General features: G+C 35.1%; 1 long non-coding RNA gene across 1 annotated transcript in view; it reads right to left on the bottom strand.

Annotated features, from left to right (window-relative positions):
- Positions 1–21670, bottom strand: part of LOC141560681 (uncharacterized) — a 75389-nt gene extending 53719 nt beyond the window's left edge. The window contains exon 1 of the long non-coding RNA XR_012487780.1: positions 21417–21670. This is a non-coding gene — a long non-coding RNA (uncharacterized LOC141560681). The remainder of the gene's footprint in view (positions 1–21416) is intronic.
- Positions 21671–21892: the final 222 nt, after the last annotated feature.

Raw genomic sequence — 21892 nt, 5'->3', positions numbered from 1 at the left:
ATTTTATATTACAGAAAAGATTCTCCTGGGATGGGAGAATGGACTAGATGATCTTGAAGGTTCCTAATTTTTGCCCCAAATCCTATGAATCTATTAAAATCTTGCAATAGTTCAGGCAAGAAGTAATAAGAGGTTGAATCTGGCTGGCAGAACTGTCCAAAAGATGTTTAAACTTTGTATAAAAAGTTCTTCCATGACACAAAAGACTCTGGCACATTTTTTTTGGGGGGGAAGGTCTAATTTCTTAGGATTGTTCCCCATCTGAGGAATCACTCAACAAGGATTTATTAAGCACTTTCTACATTCCAAGCATTGTGTTGTGTACTAGAGATATAAAGACCAAAACAAAAGTACCTTACTTTAAGGATCTTACATTCTGACAGAGAACACAATGCGTTAAGATGTATAAGAATAACCTCAATATAGACAAAATAAAAACATAAATTACGATAAACTGAGGTAGAAGAAATTGATATACAAATTAATGAAGGAATCAAGAAAGGCTTCATACGGAAGAATTAATTATATGGCACCATTACATATAATGCTATGTATTAGCATTAATATTAATTAGCATTAGTATTAATATTACTTAATTTTTTCAAAATTCAAAAATATAAATTTTAGGCCAGATAAAATATAAAAACTAGTAATTAATCATCAAGTATTTAAATATTTACTATGTGCCAAAAAGTATGTTAAATGAAAATAGATGGAAGACTCCCCACCCTTAAAGAGTTATACTTTATGAGAGAAAACATGTACATTAATACATATATATAACATATATGTGTACAAATATATTTTTGCAAAATAAATGCAAAATAATTTCAATGAGAAGGCAGTGTCAGCTGGGGGTTCAAGGAAAAATTTCAAGGAGGTGATAGACCTTGAACTAAACTTTGAAAAATGACAGCGATCCAAGAAGAGGATGTAAGTAAGGTACCTTATCAGAAAAAGAAAGAGGACAGATGCATTTTTTTTATGAAGCAAAATTCAGATTAGTCATTCATGGTTTCTGCTGATTATATTGGAATCATCTCTACTCAGAAATGTTTAAAAAAAAAAATTTAAGAACATGTTATTGGCCACTCTCCACATAGAAAATTTAAATATAAAGCAAGTTTAGAAGGGGAATGAAAGAAACCCTTTAGCAGCAGGTTATTCTTTATCACAAGCCATTTCCTCTAAGTGAGTAGTCATTCTGGCATTACCCAGGAATTAAACTTTGCTGCTACTTGTTGCCTTATTGCCTGCAGAAAAAGTGCCTGAGACCATGCACAAAGTTTTGACTCAGCTCAGAGAGAACATGACAGTGCAGCCTCCCATGATTCACAAAGAGTATTTGGTCAGCCCATTTTCTGGGACAGGGCATATTACCCTTTCCCTTAATATGCAAATCAGAAAATTCAGGCTGATGGGAAGGAAATGGGGGAAAAAAGTCATTCTGCCTTGAAATGCTCTTGGGCCTATTTTAATCACACTTTTATGAAAAAGACACAATGTGTTTTTGATTCTTTGAGTTTTTAGAAGATAATGCCATACAAGAACATTAGATTTAGAGATTCATGTTTGAATTTCAGTTATACTACTTATTGCCAGTAAAACTCTATAAGTCATTTACATTTTCTGGGCTTCAGTTGAAGTTGAAATGAAGAGGTTGGATTGGATGGAAATTTAAAATCCATTCCAAGTTTCAAATCTAGGATCCAATGATCCTGGGAATATTCAAGAAGTAACCATATGACTAAAACAGTTGACTGACTACCAGGAGGAAACTCTGATTTCTCTGATTTCTTCAGGGACTTTATCAGTGATTCTCCAAGGGAGAGTGTTCCAATCTCTTTATTTTCTGTTAAATTAACCTCATTCAAAGTACTCACTAAGTATTAGATACTTAGATATATAAAGACAAGAGAAATAATCCTTGCTCTCAAGGCACTGTCTCTTGGGAGCAAAAGAGATTGGAGAGGTAGAAAGTAATCCTCCCAAAAGTAAACACAAGATCATTTGAGAAAGGAAAAAGTACTAAGAACTGGAGGATATTAGGAAGGACTTCCCAAGGAAACTGGCATCTAAACTTGAGAACCTTCAAGGAACTAAAAATTCTAAGAAGTAAATAGGGAATGCAACCTGTTGGGGAGGTTGACATGTGGAGCTCAGAATGCCTCTAAACAGCCAGTTTGACTGAAATACAAAACATGAGAAAGCATATAATTTGAACTATGTCTGGAAAAGGAAGGTAAATTATGGTTTTAAATTACAGGCTGCAGATTTTGCATTTTATCATCAGGAAAATAGGGAACCACTGCAGGTTGTTTATTTTTGTAATTAAAACATCACAGTCACACCTGTGTCTTAGGGTTATTAATTTGCTAGCTGTTTAGCCATTTTAAGACTGAATTAGAGAAGAAAGAATTTGGAAGCAGAGTCACAAATGAGAAGACTATTGTTGTTGGTGATGGTGGTGGTTCTTCCTTTTTGAAAAGGACCAAAGACAACAGGAGGATGGTGTCTTGATTTGCAAGAGAATTGGATGTAAATAAGGCAGGACTGTGGGAAATCATTTTTTTAAAACAACAGATCAGGCAAGAGATGAAGACCTGAATATAAGTATCAGGATGAGTAAAGGGATGAAAAAGAAAAGCATATTAACATTAAGTGCCAACTTCATAAACCTATAGAAATTTTATGTAGTTCTATTGTGGAGTACATGAGGGGGTGTGTGTGTTCTTTATTTGGTCGTTAAAAGAAAACACTTAACTTTGGTAGAGAGAAATCAATGCAATTACAAAATGCTTTTAGCTATTTTTGTATGTATTTATATTTATAGATACTTGTAATTATTTATACCAGTGACAGCATGGCATGGTGGGTAGAGAACTGGCCTCAAAGCAAGAAACATAAGGATTCAATTTTTAAATATGAGTCACACATAGCACATAATACTCAAAGGAACACATTATTTCTGTTGTTATATCTTCCAAGAAATAGTTAGTGAGCATGATGTATGAATGGAACACACTTTGATATGAAGGAGATTATAAGATGACCAAATTAAATGCTTTGTATGTGCCCAATGGTATCTTATATTCTCTATTTCTTTCAGTTAAATTTGAGAGGTACAGATGTAATATATTGCTGAATATAGTTTACAAAAGCCTGTTTGTTCCCTACTGATGTCCTCATCCAGGATGACTTCATAGAGGATCTGTTTATTAATGACTATCATAAAGATTTTGTGTGGGTGGAAGAGATGACATCTATTTCAATAATACTGACCTACATAGACTTAATAAATATTCAAAAATTTTAATTTGCATTTGAAATATTAATCTGACATTGTTAATAATAATGAATGTGATATGTGGTAGGAATTACCTTTTGAAATTTATATTTTAATAAATGAGATAAAGGAGGAACTGAGTTGGTCAGTGAACGTCTATTAAGCATCTATTGCGGAAAAAACATTGTAATAAATAACCATGGAGACATAGCAATAGCAACTGACATTTATATAGGGCTTCAATGTTTATAAAACTGTTTCTTTGCAACCTCTCTGTGAGGTAAGTTGGGAATAAGAAGTATAGCAATGTGTTGTCCCAAGCAAAGCATCATAGATGAAATTTCTCTTCAGTGCTCCCAGACCTTCCATCATTCCTTTAATCAGAAGGCTCTTCAAACATATACTCTTCCTTGTTTAAAACTTACTTTTCAAACTTCATTCACACATATATAAATGGTTGGTAATAATTGTTCAACATTTCATTTTTCATAGGGTCCTGTATTTTAACAGAGATCGAAGCCTTGAGGCAAAGGAAGGAAACTCTAGCAACAATATTTCAGGCATTGACCAGGTAGTACAATTTTGGACACTTTGGTTTGAACCTTAAAATCTTACAAGTTTTGAGTTCCATGAATCTTAATGATCATCTGATTTGACCTCCTCATTTTATAGGTAAAAGAAATAAGACCAAAGAAATTGTGTCTTGTCAAAGTTCAAAGGAAATTTTAAGATCACATTAGTTTGCATAAAGGAAGTATTTAATAAATGTGGATTGAACTAAGTTGAATTGATTTGTAATGGATCTGATCTGACTTACATTTCCCCTTCATAAATTGCTATCCAGTTCTAACAATAAAATCTAGAACTGGTTTTCATGGTTCCCCCAGACTTGCAAAAGATGACTAATCCCGAATGCTGCTTCTGTCATTTTGGAGCTTAATTGATCATGGAGGAGGATATATTTTGTGTCTATTATGTATCTAGAATTATATTAGACACTGTGAGAATAGAGAAGAAGAATATGCCATCAAGGAGTTTATGATCTCAAGGAAAAGACAGGGCAAATGTACCTGAAAAATTCATAAAATCATAGTCAAAAGAAATGCATGAGTAAATGTATGAAACACAATTACTAAGGTCTAAAAGTCATGACATTCGTGACATGAACCTCCAGTTCTAAGGATGATTCACTGTAAGTCATGAAACAAGTTGCTTAATTAACTTCTCCCACTTTCTTGGCCTCTTTCTCTATATGTTGACATCCATTTTTCCTGCACTTTTTAAGAGGTTTATGAGTAAAGCTAGACTTACAAGTATATTTTGATTACTTGGTGTTATTTTTCCAGCGTATATGAAAGCCCCTCTCTCTTTCATTATTCCCACTTTAAATCTAAATTTACTTGATTCACTGAGGCTTGAAACTCTACAACTAGAATTTCACTGAGAAATTTGTTCAGAGACAGAGGAGGAATTTGTCTTCTACTGATATGCAAATTATCATAGACTAGGACATTAAACCACATTGGCCACTTACATTTATATCTTAATATGAATAAATTTATAAAATCATTCATTCAATAACAAATAGATGTTGGAATTGGAAATAATCTCAGAGGTCAACTTGTCAGTAAGGGAAACATGAATGAAACATAACATATTTTTTAAATGATCATTTGCTGTTTTCCTGAAGTTTTTCTATGATCTTCACTATCTCCTAAAGTCTCACACATACATTATCATCCAAGTTAATGATATGAATGTGCATATTGAAGTCACCAATGATATGAATGTGTATATTGAAGTCACCATCTCTGAGGTCAAGGTAGAGAAAGAGGAACTATGGTAAGATATTTTTGGAAGCCAGGAGATTATAGCATTCAAGACTTAGTCCAGGTGAACCTTAAAAGAAAAAAGGTGGCAAGGCAATGGTAAAGCACAAAGAGAATCTGGAAGTGGGGAGCCCTTATGTTCCTTTTCTCCCAGTGTGCCAGGGAGCAAGAGAGAAGGAGAATGACTCTGTAAAAAAAAGTAGCCAAAGATTAGGGTCCATTTTGCAAAGCCAGAATTCTGTGAGAAGTAATGGGAAAAGTGTGAGATGGAGGAAGAACCAGGTGATTGTAGAACACAAAAAAACATAGAACCTTTCTTTTCTGGGGTTTGATGGTGTGTGTGTCTGGATCAGGGGTCAGAAAACCAGAGGCCCATGAGCCTTTGGATTTGGTAGTCCCCAACAGATAATTAAAAGAGAAGTCCTGTTGCCCTAATTCTATTCCTAATTTCGTCAGGCTTTGTTACAGCAAGGATTGCTTGCTGCATCTGAGACTGTCACTCAAAGAGTGTTGAACCAATGTGAGGGGGAAACAAACCTGGCTGATTTTCCACCCAGATATTATTTGATTGACATTCCTTTTTCCTCCCCTGTCCTATTAAGAAGTCTGTATAAGTTCTAGCAACTAAGAGCTATTCATCACCCAAAACAAAACACTATTTCTCAACTGTCAAAATTGATTTAGTTTTCCAAATTATAATCTCCTACCTTTCCAGGGTTTTCTCTTCAATCACCAAAACACCTTCCTATCTATGATTTAATACACATCATAGCAATTGTATAAGAAGTCGGCTGACTTGTATAAAAACCAGTGGAAAGATTGCTGAATCTGGAGTTAAAAGAAACCCAATTATGGACAAATTAATTAACAATTCTGAAATCTCAATTTCATTCTTTATATAATAGGAATAATATTGCCTGTAATACCTATCTCATGTTGATTTCAAAGATCATATGTGATTATGTAATACATTTTTAAGATCAAAGTGAAATCTTCCCCAAATAAGCTGAAGAAAGAAGAAAAAGTAACTAAATGTACTGAAATACTTATACCGTTATTTTTGTGGTGGCAAAGAATTGAAAACTATGTAATTTTTTAATGGAACTAGGGGATAGCAAAGGATGAAAGGAATGGGTTCAGAGAAACATGGAAAAATTTGTATGAACTGATACAGGGTGAGGTGAGCAGAACCAGGAGAACAGTTTATATTAAAACAAATACATTTGAAAGACTTAAGAACTCAACCAGTACAATGACAGTTTATACTATAATAACTTTTTAACTTCCATCTATCATTGGAATGATCAACTACAATTCAAGAAGGCTACTGATGAAAAATGATGTTCATCTTGAAAGAGGGGCAATGGAATCAAGATGAAGAATGAGTAATACATTTTGGATCAAATTTATTTATCTATTGTGGATGCTTAGACTAATGTATTTTGCATTATTGTGAAATTCATTGAGAAAGTTTTGTCAGATTATAAGGCCTGATGCAATTAGTATAGTGACATTTGTAATTAGATACATTTAGATTACCTCCCTATCAATAAGGAAGTATTTTTGTTTGGATTTGGGATCTTTTACATAGTATTAGCAAATACCTTTGGCAAATGTTTATCTCCCTATTTAACATTTTGCTTGATGTCAACACTCAGCAAACTATTAAATTTATCTTTATAGTGATGTCTATCAGAGAATCTTGTATGATTTTGATCCATGTGTGGGAAACATCTTGCCTCAGGAGTGACTTTAAGGTTGCATTTTGCTGTCTTTGACTAATGCTTTCTTGAAATCAGTGAATAATAAAAACAAGACAATCTCACATTCACTAAAGCTCAGTTGATTTTTAATTGTAATGAGATAGTCACTGTAAAAAGTCATCTTCATAAATTTACCTGTTTCTTTCTTTTTTTTTTTTTTTTGTTTTTTCCTCTGAGGCTGGAGTTAAGTGACTTGCCCAGGGTCACACAGCTAGGAAGTGTTAAGTGTCTGAGACCACATTTGAACTCTGGTCCTCCTGATTTCAGAGCTGGTGCTCTATCCACTGTGCCACTTAGCTGCCCCAATTTACCTGTTTCTTTCTTATATTTTCCCCCAAGAAAATATTTGTATAGGCATAGACCACTCATAAACATATTATACAGATGAGAAAATAGAAGTGTGGTTGCATTATTGGTAATCTCATTTTGAGCTTTGTGTGATAAATTGTCTTATCTAAGAATTTTTAATTCTTTTAGAATTTCCCTCTTTTTGACCTATCTTGAGAGTCAATCCTTAAGTACCTTAAAAATTATGTCTTCTGGAGGGCAGATATCTTCTGGGCATATTTAATCATTTCACTTTTTTATTTTTTAGGACCACTGTGAATTTTCACATAAGACTATATATATATATATATATATATATATATATATATATATATATATATATATATATATACATATATATATATAGTCTAAAACATATATATATATATATATATATGTTTTAGAGTTTAAATATGATGATTTTTTTAACCATTGTTACTTCTTGTGGCACAGGCTCTAGAGTTCTTCTTCTACTACTCCCTTATATTGTCAGATTAGATTTCCCCACAGGGCAGTTACAACTACTTTTTACATATTTCTAGAGACTCAGAACATTGTAAGTATTGATTTTCTAATGCAAAATTATTATTAGCTATTACTAGCACCTACTTGTTTATTCCCCTGCATAGATTACCAATTGATATCAATTACCAAACTTAATTAACTTTTAGAAATGGATATTTACTAGAATAAAACATTCCCTTTTCTTCCTTCCTAGAAATAACTGGCGATGTACTATTTTATGAGTTGGGTTATTCATACATGATCAGGCACCTGGTTTATTCACCTATGCTTATTTCCATTTCTGGCACATTTTTTATTTAGATATGAGCTCATTTATGTGCTCACATTATCTAATCACATTAGTCCATTGGTTGTCTTCCATCCTTCTTGGATCTGCTTCCCTTTTAGAGTCTCAGGCCATTTACCTCTTTTATCTTTGAAATCTATTCTCCTAAGGTCTATATCAATGGTGTCATACTCAAGTAGAAATGGGTCCCTGCTAACAATATATTGACTTAAATTAATCTTAGCACAGGGCCTGACACATAGTAGGCATATAGTAAAATATTAATTGGTTGTATTACATTTTTATTAAAAATTTTCCAATTATATTTCAATATTATTGGGCCACTCTGGGGGACTTTGTTGGCACTTGTAACCTGTGAGTTTGACATTTCTGCTCTACATTTATAAAGTTTTTATTTTAAGTCCAGAGGAATTATGGAGATAAATTTAAAAATCAATCCTTTTCCTTAAGGAAATTATAGTCCAATAATGTAGATGAAACTCTTACGCAAATAATGATAATACAAAGTAAGCATTCTTCATGAAGCTACCAAGTGGTATAAACCAAGTATGATATTTGTTGGAAGTCTATACATCAACTCCGACGGAAATCAGGAAAGGCTCTATGGAGAAGAAGAATTCGAGCTGGATCTTGAAAGAGGAGTAGGATTTCCACAAAGACAGAATTGGAACATTCCACATATAGGGAATGTTTTGAGCTAGAATGTATTTATTCATTAGTTCAAGATGAATGGGATAGCAATCAAGAATAAAATTCTGAAGGCATAGATATGAGACTGAGGAATGCTATGGTTAGACCTTGCCTTTTCATTTAGTAGCAAGGAATTGGGCATGTGCAACGAATAGAAGTCACATTTGAACTCAGGTTCAACACAACACCTTATCTATTGTGCACCAGCTACCACTGCAGTCTCCTACAAATATATATATTTTTGTCATCTTCCACCTTAGCCTTCTCCAACATTTATGGTCACAGACATGTTCCCAGATATGCAAAGAGTGTTATACAGATCTTAATTAATTAAGCTTTGGCCCATTTGACTAGAAGATCTAGTACTTGGTGAATAAAATATGATATAAGAATACAAAAGTCACAAGTTCTAAGTTATGATAGAGTCTTCTTGGGAAAACATTTTTATTTAAAGAAAATAAGAAAAACTGCACAATGCAAATGCAGTAGAAAGAGCCCTAGATTTGGTCCTACAAAACCGGTATTTTAAGTATCAGCTCTGATATTTATTTGCTGTGTATTTTGGAGCAAGTTACTTTTTTTCTTTGCTTATCTCATAATATAGTCCCATGTAAAGGTTATGGAGAAGCACTAAGATAATAAAGCATTCTTTATTCTACTCTGGAAAACACACAAAAACAATATAAAGAATTCGCAGTAACTGATATACAGTTGTCAGGATTCCTCTTCTGTCTCAAGTTAACCTTACTTTTTTCCCACTGTTTATGCTGTCCTTCAGACTCCTAGCACTATCTTATAGCTTGGATTTTCCTCAAAAGGCAAGCTTCCAACATTCCACTAAGTTTTTTTGTCACCCTAGAAATTCATATAGATCTTCAGCCCTATAAGACTACCCTAAGAACCCGAATTCCCTCTAGAAGGGAAAACACATCTGGCATTGTCAGATAGGCAACTCTCCAATGCTCTGGGGAGTTTCACTTTTTTTAATTTTTATTTTATTATCTAATAGTATCTTACTTTTGTGTTCCTGGTAAAGAAAATGCGGCTATACTTGTTAGAGAAACACTTTCTCACTAGAAGGTAATTCACAAAAAAAAATTATCTCACAAAAAACAGAGGAGAGCAAATTACAGGGTTTTTTGCTCCTCTATAATTTTAATTCCTTATTGAGTCATGAGCTCCAAGTGTGGCCTTCTCTTCTCCCTTTACAGTGATGAGCTATGGACCTTTTGGATTTAGGGCTGCTAGTGAAACAACTCAAACGCTAGCCCTTCCCAACAATTTCCCCTTCTCAGTTGAAAAGGTGGGCACCTAAACTTGGGAACCAGGAATGCCCCCTTTGGATTTATATGTGTGCAGTAGAAAGAGACTTGGTGCCTCTGGAGTAAGAAGAGCTTTCTTTGACAGAGGACCAGAGGTTCAAATTCTGCCTCTGGTGCTTACTTTCTATGCTTTATCAGACAAGTCATAATATCTCTGGATGCCAGTTTGCTTACCTGTAAAATGAGAGGGTTGGCCTCTGAAGTTTGTTCTAGCTATAGAGCCCATGAAGTCCCAAGGGCCTCTACCCCAAGACATCTATTAACTGTTTCCAAAGGCACAGATCTGCTCTACTCTGCTCCTTCCTGATATGTTTTCCAAAAGAAGGTAGGAGGGGCTGACTCTATAATTTACTGCCCCTTTTACCCTTTATATTCTGAAAAAAAAGTGGGGGTTCAAACCCACCCAAACCAAACCAGTTCATTAATCCCTAGTTGATTGAAAATGATCAAAGGCTCAAAGAAAGAATCATTATACTATAAATTCAAGTCAATCTCTCTTAATCAATATCTAAAGTTAGAAGGGAACTGGATAGCCAGCTAAGTCAACCAACCCATTTTAAAGATGAAGAAGCTGAGTAAAAGGGAATTTAAATGATTCACCTAACATTACACAGCCAATTAGTTCTAGACTCAAAGTCAGAATCCAGGTGCTGTAACTTTAGAGCCAGTGCTTTTAAAATGAGGGTTTTGATTGAGATGAGCTCTGTAACACTTTATATCTTTTAAGACTTATGTTTTTCACATGAGAATATGGGAAGAGGGGAGGAAATGGGAAATATCTTCATGGAATGTTGGGGAGCTGGGGGGAGGGCTCAGTGTCTTTAAGAAGGAAGGTAGAAGTACTTAAAAACAAAAGCAAACAAACCTTTCTTTGACTTTAGTTTCTTTACTGTTTTGCTGCAATCTGGCCAGGTTGTGAGGTTTAATGAATACGGGTAAAATGATTTCATATATTTGGGTAGAAAATGGTCTGAGCATGCCAAATATCAATATTGTGTTTTAAGTGAGATTGCCTGCTTCTTTTCTCCTGCCCCACCTCTCAAACTGTGGCAATAGAAACAATAACAAGATTCAGCTATTTGGTTTCACAGGAGGATTTTTGAAAATGTCTTCTTAAAAGTATGTTTTCATCTTCACACCAATTTAAATTCATAAACATAATGTGATTAAAAATCCATCTTGTGAAAATAGGTGATGGATATATTGCCTCTTTGTCTTCTTGTTAGATTCCTCTTCAACTTCATATATACATATATGATAGATGAAAGCTTTCACTTACAGAGCAATTTAATGTTTCTAAAGTGTTTTTCTTCACAATAAAATCGTGAGATAACTAGTGGAAATATTATTCTTCCCATTTCTTCCAATGTCTCACCCAGGAACTTCTCTCAGAGCCTGGGGCTTCCTCTCCCTGGAACATAGATCCATCTGCAGTCTTCTCACCCCTGAAGACCCCTCAAGCATTCTGCCCCTTTTCCTATTTGCAAGATCCTTCTGGAACCTTGATTTTTTCAGGAATGGGGGAGAGTTCTAAGCCAGCCAACTTTCATTCCTCTTCTGGCTCTGCTTCTGACTTTTTTGACTTTAACAGCATACTAAGGCATGATGAGTACCTTCCATTTCTCTTCTCTATTTCCATCTCCCTTTGATATGTTGTCTTCTCCCATTAGAACATACGTTCTTTAAGAGCATGGACTGTCATTCTTTTTCTTGTATTTGTATCCCTAGCACTTAGCATACTGCTTGTCTAGCAAATACTAAACATTTAATAAATGTTGGTTGACTTGCTTTGTCCTGCTATCTTACAATAAGAAAATGGATTTTCAGTGGCTTGCCTAAGTTCACACAACTATAAAAGATAGAGCTTGGTCTTGATATCACAGAATCACAAATTTTTAAGGATCTAGGTAAAAACCATGTGTATACAATGCTCTGTAACTGTGTCTAAAGACTCATGTAGATTCTACTTGAAGCTCTCTAGTGAGGAAGAATCCACTCCCTCCCAAACCAGCTCCAGCTTATCAATCAGCAGGTATTTATTAAGTATTTGTGTTGGCTCCAACGAGCATAACAAGTAGCATTACTCTTCTACATCTATCACACCTCATCATAATCTTCTTCTTTGTGAGCTCAACACTCCCAATTTCTTCTCCCAAAACTTAAATAGCATAAGCTCAAGCCCTTTGATATTATGATCACCCTCTTTAGGACAATCTCCATTTTGTCAAAATCCATCCAAAAGTATGATGTCCAGAATTAAATACAATCTTGTTTTAGATGTGATATGTTCCAAGATGAATAATAATACTAGCTAACATTTGCATAGTGCTTTAAGGTTTACCAAACATTCACTTACATCTTTTCATTTAATCTTCACAGCAACCCTGTAAACTAGAAAGTCTTATTGCTCCCATTTTACAAATGAGGAAACAGTCTGTGACAGGTTAAATGATTTATCCAGCTAGTGTCCAAGAGAGGATTCAAATCTAGATCTTCCTGGCTCCAAATTAGAATTAGAATTTCTAATAAGAAAATCCTAGATCAAGTTCTTCATGTAGTGCAATACTCTCTTTATAAAGACTACTCAAGATTCCCAAAAGAAATAATAAAGCCTTTAACTAGGACTGCATGAGAAATTCAGAGAAGTAGACAAATAATTTAATAGTCCCCCTTTCTATATACAAATAGGACATAATATTCCACAGTCTTGTGTTAGTGATAAAGAATAATCATCTCCCTGGAATAACTCACATAACCAGTGGTCAAAATTTTATATCAACATGAAAAATTACTCCAGCCCCTTTTAGTTAGATTAACTTCAGCTTTGTCTCTGAGCTGCCAATTTCCTTGTCTTCAGAGCCTAAAGATGTGGATTTAGGGCCTACATCTCTTACTCAGTAGACCACATCCCATTGTACATTATAAGCAGCCATTCTATTTCAGTTCTCTGAGTTCTCCACAGCCCAGAAAGATCCCATAATTCCCTGATTAACAAATCTAATCAGTTCTCTACAGAGCTTCTCATTCTTAGATGAACCCTGTACTCAGAGGCAACTCATAATATTTTGATATCCTTAGCTTCGTCCCAAAACATCAGCAATTTTGTGGTAGCCATTACGGGCAAACGAAGTCAAATAGGAGTTATCCATTATTGGAAGTTTGACTCTCTGTTCCAAATCACTATTGATCATAGAAATGCAAATTAAGACAATTCTGAGATACCACTACACACCTGTCAGATTGGCTAAGATGACAGGAACAAATAATGATGAATGTTGGAGGGGATGTGGGAAAACTGGGACACTGATGCATTGTTGGTGGAATTGTGAAAGAATCCGGCCATTTTGGAGAGCAATCTGGAACTATGCCCAAAAAGTTATCAAACTGCATATCCAGCAGTGCTACTACTGGGCTTATATCCCAAGGAAATACTAAAGAGGGGAAAGGGACCTGTATGTGCCAAAATGTTTGTGGCAGCCCTTTTTGTAGAGGCTAGAAACTGGAAAATGAATGGATGTCCATCAATTGGAGAATGGTTGGGTAAATTATGGTATATGAAGGTTATGGAATATTATTGTTCTGTAAGAAATGACCAGCAGGAGGAATACAGAGAGGCTTGGAGAGACTTACATCAACTGATGCTGAGTGAAACGAGCAGAACCAGGAGATCACTATACACTTCAGCAACAATAGGAGGATGTATTCTGATGGAAGTGGATATCTTCAACAAAAAGAAGATCTAATCCAATTCCAATTGATCAATGACGGACAGAATCAGCTACACCCAGAGAAGGAACACTGGGAAATGAGTGTAAACTGTTAGCATTTGTTTGTTTTTCTTCCCAGATTATTTTTAGCTTCCGAATACAATCCTTCCTTTGCAACAACAACAACAACAAAATTCAGTTCTGCACTATGTATTGTATCTAGGATATACTATAACATATTTAATATGTATGGGAATGCCTGCCATCTAGGGGAGGGGGTGGAGGGAAGGAGGGGAAAAACTCGGAACAGAAGTGAGTGCAAGGGATAATGTTGTAAAAAATTACGTATGCATATGTACTGTCAAAAATGTTATAATTATAAAATTAATTTTAAAAAAGAAAGTTTGACTCTCCAAATATAGTGCCAAGTGCTCTTACATAATAATTAAAGAGAATATTGTTATCTCTTTAGTGCTAGGAAGCAGTACCAGCAGAATTCTGAGGATTTACCAATCCCATGCAAGAAACAACAGAGTTCACAGCATTGTGTTCATTTGATAGGAAAGTCATTAACTCCATAGACTGAGAACTGAAACCTTTGACTTTGTTTGAATATTTGGTTATTTGGAGATGGGGGTGGGAGAGAGAGGAATATTTTCTGTTTTCTCATACATTATTAGCATTCTACAGCTATCCCTATAATCTGGAAAATCTACATAAAATTTTTTGGCCTTCCCTTTGTACTAAAAAAGACCGTGGTATTAAATGATAAAAAATGTTAATATTATACCATATTATATACATTTCTAAATTTCTAAACTTTTATGTGTCATCTAGTATGTCATTTTTTTTATGTCATTGGCAGTTTCCACAAAATTACCAAAAAATTTCCCATTTAATTTCTTATACCAACCTGTAATGTATCATAACTGCAGTAGGGAAAGTCACAATGGGGAACAGATGGTTGTATTTCTAATAAAAAATCCTAGTATAATGCAGTAATATTTTATGTGTATAATTCTGTTGGAATTCATAAGGGAAAATGGGAACTCATGAACAATAAAATATGGACCCATTTGGGTCCTAGAAGCCTACAATGTTATACATATTAGAAGCAACATCTAAGTGAATTAATTCTGAAAGATAAAGATAGATAAATGATAGATACATTTCTTATGAGCTCACTATGTGCCAGACATTGTGCTGGTAGCTGAAAATACATATACAAAGAAATGTGACAGTGTTTATCCTCTAGGAGCTTACATTTTGATAGAAAAGACAAAAAAAAGAGGGATTCTGGAAAAGCTGGGAATGGGGGAACAGAATGTTGAGATTTGGTATAGAGGCCTGGGCCCCAGGGCATCTATGATGGCCAGCTGATCCAAAGGCAGAATTTCAGTTTCCAGGAAGGCAGAGATAAGGATGGCATTGTGAAGAGCTCATCAAGAAATGGCATGAATTTCTATGTCCTACCAAGATAAGGTGAAAGATCATTGTTAGTTCTAAGTTAATACCACTATTCCTTTTAGAAAGGAAAGGTCATTACGTAGTTGTAGAACTTCACTCATCTTTTCTGTAACTTTATTCTTCTCAGACAACCACTTCCCTATATGTAATATCTCCCCCTATTAGAATGTAAGCTTTTTGGGGGGAGAGGGAGCATCCTGTAACTTTTGTATTTCTATCCCTAGCAGTTGGAATAGCGTTTTGTACATAATAAGTATGTAATAAACTTTTTATCATTCATTCATCAGCCCATCCATCCATTCATTCCTTTGGTTTGTGTGCTTGGAAACAAGTACAAAACATTATTCTTTATCCTTTGGTCAGATAACAGTTTATTCAGGATAAAGTTTCAGAGATTCTCAGAACTCGTTCCATAATCTGATCAAATAGTTTTTAAAGGAAGTCATGTTTTCAAGTATCATTCTTTAGTTGTGAATGGGAGCTGAAATGTGTTGGGGCTTGAGAGTCAATGCTTTAAATTTAAGTAGGTGAAGTTCAGTGGTCCTTAAATTTAGTATTTCCCAGCTTTGCATTATTTCTGAAGAAGAGCTAAAAAAATGAGCATATGTTCTGGGCATTGTCTTGTTAGAGATTTCTTTAATAAACAAGAAAAGTTCCTCATATTGGAAACCTAGTTCCAAAACATACAATTGAAAAGAAATTTGGGAAAGGAGTCATTTTCATTCAGAATACTTTCCTTCCTTATCTTTGTTTTAAATGGTTGTTGCTTTTTTTTCTGACAGAATAATAAGCTCTTATTTCCAAAAAATAAACTCTGCTAGCAATCATAAAATACTTCCCTAATGGAAGAAATATTGGGGGAAAAAACATTCCCTAGCAAGTACAAAGAATATTTCCAGCATATTGCAAGTTAGATTCAAGTAGAAGAAAATGAAATGATATTTCATAATAATGTTTTTACTGACTGTTTAGATACTACTAGCTCTATTTTCAATTTCTAATTATATGCCAAGTTTATTTCAGATGGAGCAGATGTACCATGAGTAGTGCAAGAGAACTGGCTCATGTTGGCATTCATTCTAATTGTGTGCCATGGATGTTATATGTATATATATATTTTTTTCCCTTTGAATAAGAGTCAGAATCTCAGAGACCAAAACTTATCATTGGATCTCACTTCAAGTAGGCAATCAGAGGGCACAAGTACAGTTAGTTATAAGCAGAGCCAGAAGAGGCATTTGTGGCCCCAGGCAAGATTTGGAGATTGTACCCCATGCACTCCTTTCTAACAGAGTCTTCAAGCCTTCATTGCCACATATACAATGAAATTTATCACAAAGGAAATCATTCTATGCCAAAGAGGTTAAATGTTTCTGGCACTAACAATTTCTTTTGCCCTATGGTTGCATATTTTGATGTTCCCTAGTCTTTACTTTGATCTGTCAAAATTGTTTTGACTCTCTCTCCCTCCCTCGTCGTCCTCCTCCTCCTCTTCCTCCTCCTTCTTCATCTTCTTTTCCTTCTTCTCTTTCTTCTTTCTTTTGTCTCTCTCTCTCACTCTCTCTCTCTCTCTGTCTCTGTGTCTCTCTCTGTCTCTCTCTCTCTCTGTCTCTCTGTCTCTCTGTCTCTCTCTGTGTCTCTCTCTGTCTCTGTCTCTCTCCATCTCTCTCTCTGTCTCTCTGTCTCTCTGTCTCTTTCTCTGTCTCTGTCTCTCTCTCTCTCTGTCTCTGTTTCTCTCTGTCTCTCTCTCTCTCTCTGTCTCTCTCTCTCTGTCTTTGTCTCTGTGTGTGTGTGTCTCTCTCTTTCTCACTTACTGTAAATTAATATGAAGGATACAATTGCGATGGGATTGTGCTGGGAGGAGTGTCAAAGAAACCAGAGAAGGCTTGTTTGGATTTGATGCAGAGAGAAGTCATTTAAGTACCTACTATGTGCCAGAAATTATGCTAAATACTAGAGATACAAAGGAAGGGAATAGTCAGTTCTTGCCCTTAAGAAGGTTATAATCAAATAGGGAAAACAACATAATAAACAATTATGTACAAACAAGCTATATATAGGATAAATAGGAAATAATGACTAGAGGAAATACCCTAAAATTAAGAAGGATTGGAAAAGGCTTCCTATAGAAAATCAGCTTTTAGCTGGGATTTGAAGAAAGACAAAGAGCCGCAGGCAATCATGAGAAGGGACAGCATTCCAGACATGAGTAAAAGTCAATGAAAATGCCCAGAGCTGGGAGGAGAGTGTTGTTTGAGGAATTTCAAGGAGATCAATATTACTTGTTATTATTGTAGTTCAACCTTCATTTTTGAAGAGAACCAATGATCATCATAAGTGATGTCATGACTTGCCCATGAGTTGGACTTAAGTGAACCAGAGTTGCACAAAGTCATCAATCTCACTCTTTCTTCCAGAGTCACAGAAGTCCAGTGACAAGACAAAAAGTCAGGGGTACTGGTGATGGACCAGGATGCAGCAGGTGACCTTGGAATCTTTGATGTCTGATGAAGCTCTAAACTCTCCACAGCACCTAAAAGCCTCATGGCTGTTAGAACAAATTGTTCTCATCTATCTATTCCATTATGGCAAGTCTTCACAAGTTTAGAATAGATATCCCACTAACTCAATGAAGGATTTGAAGTCAGTCATTTGCCCTTAAACTGGTTTAGCCCATCTGCAGAGACAGTTTACCAGGGCACAGCTACTATGACTTTTTTGAACCATTGGGGAGAGTTGAGATCCTGGTAGCATTTCTGCATAATATTAAAGAGTATAAAGGAGAGGAGAGAGAAATGAGATAAAAGGTATAAGAAGACCAGAAAGATAGAGGGGGTTCAGACTTTGAATGCCAATTGGAGGATTTTTAATCGATACTGGAGGTTATAAGGAGTGTCTGGAATTTATTGAATGAAGAGAGGTGTAGGGAGCACAGGAAAATGGTTGGACTAATAAAATTCATTTTGACACGTGTAGAAGCACCTGGAATGAAGAGGAATTTGTGGAAGGCAGACAGGCTATTTCAATAGTTAAAAGATGAGGAAATGAGATCCTGTACCAGGGTGGTAGCAGTATCATTGGGGAAAAAAAGGAGATGCATTCAAGATATCTTACAGAGAAAAACACCAACCATCCTAAGCAAATGGATTGTTTGTGGGGAAGGGAGTGGAGAAAAGCTAGGAATCAAGGATGATACCCAAGTTCTAAGCCCAAAAGACTAGAAGGACAGTGGTATCCTTAACAATAATTGAAAAGTTTCGAAAGATTATGAATTTGAGAGGAAATGATTTTAGTTTTAGTAGTGTTAAGTTTAAAATGTTTAAAGTATATCTTTCATAAAAAGATCAGAAAGATGATTGTTTCAAAAACTGCAAAAAAGTCAAATAGCATGAGATTTGAGAAAAACCTGTAGATTTGATAATTAAGATATCATTGGTAACTTTAGAAAAAACAAATTCAGCTGATCTTTGATTCAAAATTTCTAATAGGCCATTGGAGATGCCAGAATGGAAGTCAGCAGAAAAATTAGGGCTGAATTTGCAGATTTAATAATTATCTTTATAGATTTGATAAAAGAAAAAAGAAAAGGAAAGTAGGAGATTATCGCTAATGTAGGTGTGGTAGCCTGGGAGAGAAAAGAGGCATGGAGATATATTAAGGGTCATGGTATGACTGATGAGCTCAGTTTGATATTGAAAGGAAGAGGGAGAGATGGAATACTAAAATACTGTGATCAGATAAAGGAATTTCAGAATTCATGAATATGGAAATGCATTTGATAGTGAGGTCAAAGGTATGATCAATTTGTACCTGGCAATGATGGGATGGAGGAGTAGATCATGACAAATGAATAGATGGAGGAATTGAGAGATTATTGTGTTTGAAGGAGTATCAATATGTTTGTTGAAGTCCCTGATAGTTCCTTGAAGTCAGAGATTGTTTTGTTTTGTTGTTTTTGAAGGCAGAGATTGTTAAAATAATAATAATAATAATAATAAATTTCCTGTGCCTAACACACTACCATCACATATTATTCATTTAATAAAACTGATTAAATTTCTTCAACTTATAGAGGAAGAAACAAAAGCCCCTAAAATAATCACTTATCAAAGATCACACAGCAAGTTAGTGGTAGAGCTGGGATTAGAATTTAGGTTTCCTGACTAGTATTTTATGACTCTTGCTACTGTATAATCTTGCCTAAAAAAAGTTGAAGTTAGATGGAAATCATACCCCAGAAGTGTAATTAAATCCACACAAAAGGCCTATAAAACAGCTGGTTTGTGGACATTATTATCTTCCAGAAGAGATAAGCCAGGGTGAGATGGGTAAGAGTAACTTGCCTGTGGAGGGGGATGAATCTGAAGGGAGGAGGAAGAATGAGGTTGGAAAAGAGCATTACAACAGAGATTTCAAACTTCATTTTTGGCAAATTTTTAATCCTATCTCTTTGACATACTATATGTTTGTAGACCAGTGATAAAGTGGACTACTTATTACTACTCCATTAATTCTTCTGTTTTCCAAGCTAAACATCCATAGTTCCTTCAACCAGTACATGTGTGAACTACGAGCATACAATTTGAGGTGCCAAAGAATAGGCTCCAGAGTGATGAGGGATTTGCTTTTTTGACTGCAAAACCATATTCTTCTCTTATTATTTCTTGAAATATGATTGGCTGACATTTTTGATTTGTATGATACATAAACGTGAAAGGTATACATTAGCTTCTTAAAACCTTCAACCATCTAATTTAATCCCCTTCACTACTTTTCCTTTATAAGGAATAGCTATTAGCACCTACTTGTCTCACTCAGAGAGAAAAGACAAGAATGAACAAGACTCTAGGAAGATATAAATATATTTTATCTTCATATCTTTTTTAAAAAGCACCCTAAAGGAAGTTTCATTCTCTCCAGCAATATTTCTGAAACTATGGTTCATACATAACTCCTGTTTCAGGGAGAGGAGAGAGTTATTACAGAAAGAAAGGGTCATAGGGTTTTTAAATCACTTCCATACATGTTCTGAGTACCAGAGCTATGTAGGGCTGCAGTTTTTTGTTTTTTTTTTTTTTTAATGTGAGAGAGAAAAGGTCAAGAAAAGGCACATTCTACCTTACTGGGAAGGAAAGAGACATATTAAAAGAATAAAACAAGTTTCCTGCTTGCTTATCTCCATTTCATAATCTGCACACAGTTCATTTTGAGACAAAAGGTGGTTGAATCTCACTACCATCACCATTGCCTTGACTCAACCTAGGTCCCTGAGTTCTTTGAAGTATTTACTCAGCAAATTTCTGGGAAGGAAATGTTTGTTAGGCATAAAAAGAAACGTGTGCTAAATTGCTACACAAATTCACATAATTACATTTTTATACCTCTACAGCACAAAAGTACAATTTTTCAATAGGTTGATTCCATTATAAAGATTCTCACAATATAAGTCTCTGCTTTAAGATCTGGAAAAGTCCAATGCATCTTCCAGTTGTCACCTACACAAACTCTTGGTTCACTTTTCTGAATTACTTTTTTTCTTCGTCTCTTTTTTAATATTTGAGATGAAGATGATGATGACAATTAATATAATCCATTAAAGTTTGCAAAGTGCTTAATATATATTGTTTCATTTGAGCCTCAGAACATCCTGATAACCAAGTATTATAATCAAATAATGAAATGGAAGCTGAAAGAGGATAAATCACTTACCAAAGTCACAGATCCAGTAAGTATCCATGGTAGGATTGAGCTTTGTTTTTCATTAAGTATATGAATAGTGCAATGAATAGAGCACTGGACCTGAAGTCAGGACAGATGAGTTCAAATCTGGCTTGAGACACTTTCTGTGTGACTCTGGACAAGACACTTAACTGCTGTTTGACTCAGTTTCCTCAAGTGTAAAATGGAGATAATGATAGTGCCTGCTTCTCACAATTGTTGTCAGCATCAAAAATGCAAAGCACCTGGCACTGTGTTTGGCACATTAGTAGGTGCTTAATTAAAGCTTGTTTCCTTCCTGACTCCAAGTCCAGGTCTGTCCACTATGTTGCTTAGCTGTCTTGGTAGCTCTTATTATAAAAGATGGCTCTCTTGCTGGGTCAAGGAAAATATATTTTGAAATGAAAGCAATGTAAAAACAAAAAAATCAATGCAATTATTTTTTTAAATATTGGTTTTTCAAAAAAGGATCACAGCCCGGTATGTTGATACATACCTGTATTTCCATCTGTTAGTAAACAACTATTATGTGGCAGGTACTGTGCTGAATCCTGGGGATACAACAAAAAGCAAAGTCCCTGCCCTTGAAGAGTGAAAAATCTAATAGGAGAGATAACAAGCAAACAAATAAGTACAAATGAGCTGTACACAAGAGAACTTAGAAATAATCTACAAAGGAAAGGCAGCAGAGAGATTGTAATTAAGACTGGGAAAGGCTTCCTAGAGGAGAATTTGAAGGGGAAGTCTTCCAGACCTGAAGAAAAAAGCCCAAAGCTGAGAGTTTGAATGGCTAGTTTGAGAAACAACCAGATGGCCGGTGTAACTGGATCAAAGAGCATGTGGTGTAATGTAAGGCGTAAAAAGATTAGGAAAGTATATGAAGAGCTTTGAATACCAAACAGAATTTTGTACTTAATCCTGGAAGTGAAAAGGAGCCACTAGAGTTTATTGAGTAGGAGATTGATAGTCAGT

The sequence above is a fragment of the Sminthopsis crassicaudata genome, chromosome 3, assembly GCF_048593235.1.
Source record: "Sminthopsis crassicaudata isolate SCR6 chromosome 3, ASM4859323v1, whole genome shotgun sequence".
Classification (NCBI taxonomy): Eukaryota; Metazoa; Chordata; class Mammalia; order Dasyuromorphia; family Dasyuridae; genus Sminthopsis; species Sminthopsis crassicaudata.
This window is presented reverse-complemented; position numbering and strand designations above follow the sequence as displayed.